Source organism: Tribolium madens, unplaced genomic scaffold (assembly GCF_015345945.1).
Source record: "Tribolium madens isolate multiple individuals breed KSU strain unplaced genomic scaffold, Tmad_KSU_1.1 Scaffold_3;HRSCAF=73;Tcas5.2_LG2, whole genome shotgun sequence".
Lineage (NCBI taxonomy): Eukaryota > Metazoa > Arthropoda > Insecta > Coleoptera > Tenebrionidae > Tribolium > Tribolium madens.
The window spans coordinates 13,949,017-13,952,151 of record NW_025401006.1 but is presented as its reverse complement, the minus strand read 5'-3'; positions in this window follow the sequence as shown (position 1 = coordinate 13,952,151).

The window sequence follows — 3,135 nt, the reverse complement described above, 5'->3', positions numbered from 1 at the left end:
GATGAATTTCTATTTAAAATAATTGCTAACTAAATCTTTTTTTTTTAAGTTACAAATTTTTTTAATTGTGTTTTTCAGTGTTTATTTTGTAATATAATTACTGCCACTAGTAAATTTTGTGAGGTTCAATTTACATTTAGACTGGTTTATAAAGCAAAAACAAAATACAGGGTGAATTTTAAGTATGGAACTAAGCATTTTTTTTTAAATCTTTTGCCCCTAGAAAATAATAATTAATATAAATTAAAGTAATATAAAAAAATGTGATTTTATTTTGAAAACAAAATTTTGTTTTTTATGAGTTATGCGATTTTTATTTGTCAAAATTGCAAATTTTTAAAAAAATTAAATATAAAGTTTATACTTGTAACCCTTACATCATGACCTTCAGGAGAAAAATGTTTTTTTTAGTGGGTTGCCTTTTAAAAAAATTAAAAATTTTGTAAAAAAACAAAAAAAAACATTACTTTTTTATATTATTTTACCATTCATCAATTAGCTTTTCCAAAAAATAAATTGTTTAAGCAAAAAACTTTTGGTTGCATACTTTTGATTCACCTGGTATGTAATAACTTTAACTAACTTTATAGAAATTTGCAAAATTTTTCCTAATTTTTTGAGTTTTTCTTTACAAAATTTTGTTCAAAATATTTACTATTGTCACGAACATTTTGTTAAATAAAAATTATACATCTTTACAAATTCTACGATTTTTTTACTTCTTTTTCAAGTCGTAATTGTGTTTAAGATAGTCATGTTTTCGCTATTTTTCTCAATTATATACTTTTAAAATTATTTTTTTTAATTTGGTGAGTGTTCACAAATATACCACTTTGTTAAGGGATTAATTAATTTTTATTATTATTTTAGATTTTAGCCTCCAAATTAACTTTAGGTGTTTTTTTTGGACAAATTTTTAAAATGTTACAGAAAAGGTACAAAATGTGTTGTTTTTAGTGGGCACCATTAAAAGCTGATTTTTTTTAAATAACTAGAAAAAATTGAAAGCAATGAAAAAACATATGTTGTTGTGAACTTTAATGATTTATTAATTGACAAAATAAAATTACGCAAAACACGAAATTGTTAATTTATTTCAAGTCTAATTCAACCGTTGAAGCTTTTCAATTAGCAATCTGTGTGACAGGTCGTTCAAAGAGGCATAAAAGCTGCTATCGCAGGTGCACACGAACTAAACACCAGTAAACTGCTAAAATTAATGTCGCAATTAAAACTCGGGTTTTGTACATTTTAATATTTTCTTCTTATAAATCAAACAGGGGGCTATTTGCGTCTCAAGTTGAGACACCCGCAACAACAATTGATTAAAGAAAATGAGTTTTTAATTAACTTTCCGCGTTCTTTTTCATAATTATGGCATTAAAGCGAAACTTGGGCCTGTTATTAAATTATCGTTGAGCTTAGATGCGAATAAACCAACTTTTAGTTAAATCAAGTTTAAATTTCTAGAAAAAATAGTGTATTGAGTGAGCAAAATGGAAGCGTTTACCTGAATTATAATTTATGGTTAGTCGTTATAGCACGCCGCAGTGTTATAATGATTAATTAAGTGGGTTGAGGCTTACAATTAAGGGGCCACAACCGCAAAAAAGCTTCAGGTTTACGAGGAGAGCTTTACCGACTGTCACTCGAGCTTTCCAAGCGACAAATTTTCTTTAAAAGGAAGTGTTGGCGTCTTGGAAATGCGACACCGACTTGCAACCTAATACTCATGTTAGTGTTTTAAGTAATTTTGGTAAAATGAGCTTTCACGGGATGTTCTAATCGGCGAAAACTTGGGTAAATACACGTCGGATTGTCCAAATTTGGATCTATAATAAAGAGCATTTACACTGCTTAATAGGGTAAGGCCGGGAGAAATTGACAGCGGGAGAGGTGAATTTTCGAACTAAAATTCGAAAGTAATTATCAAAAGCTTGAGGTTCGAACATTTTTTTCTCTATCACGGAAACGAAAATGAAATAAATAAAATTAATCAAAAAATGTAACTAATTACACATAATTATAAAAAGTTTAGGATTCAATCTTAACTCCCAAACAGTTTTTTTTCTATATCTCTGTTTTCTCTTATTACTTCTCTCTTTTTCCACTTTTTATTTCTTATCTATCTTTTGTGTTTTTTTTTCTTTTTTCTGTTTTCTTCTTTCTTTCTCTATTTGTACAGTTTTATGTTTAACATTTTTTGAAACTATTTCGACCATAATTATCAAAAGTTTGAGGTTCTATTCCTGGTACTACACATTTTTTTTTCTTTCTATATGTATATCTTTTTTTACTTTCCTATCAGAAAAAATATCTTTGATTTGTGAAGATATTTTTTCAACGATTTTTGATTTTTTGATGTCTTCTTTCTCTTCTTCAAGAGTTTTATTTTGCTTCAACACTCCCCGTCTTGTCAGACTTTGTAGAAACTTTGGTTTTTAAATCTTTAGAAGAAATCTTTTAAGAAGAAAACTGATTTTACATCCTCTATTTGTGCCACCTATTAAAGTGTTTTGTAATTAGAAAACATAATTATCAAAAGTTTGGAGTTTGATCCCGGGCCCAAATACTTTTTTGTTTCTATATCACGTAAAGAAAGTAAAATAAATAAAATTAAACAAAAAATGTGAGTAATTAATAATTTTTCCAATTTGCTTGTTTCATTTTTTCTAAAATGTTTTTCTTTAATGTTTCACACAAAATTATTTAAAAGTTTAAGGTTCGATTCCTGCGCCCTTTTTTCTCTGTTCTCTTCTATTTTTCAAAAATTGTTATTTTCTTTTAGTTTTGTTCATAAAATTCTTTAAAAATCATTTAATTTTTATTTCCGCTAGTCTCCCCTCTTCTTTTTACTTTATGCTTCTATTTTTTATTTCGTTTTTTTTTCTTTCTTCTTTCGCTGTACCCTTTTGTTTTTCAGTAAACATATTTTGCCTTCATTTTTAAACTATTTCAAATATAATTGACAAAAGCTTGAGGTTCGAACATTTTTTCTCTATATCACGTAAACAAAAGTGAAATAAGTAAAATTAATCAAAAAATGTAACTAAGTAATTAAAATTTTCTACTTTTTTTTGTAAAATGATTTTCTTTAACATCCAAAATATTTCACACACAATTATAAAAAGTTTA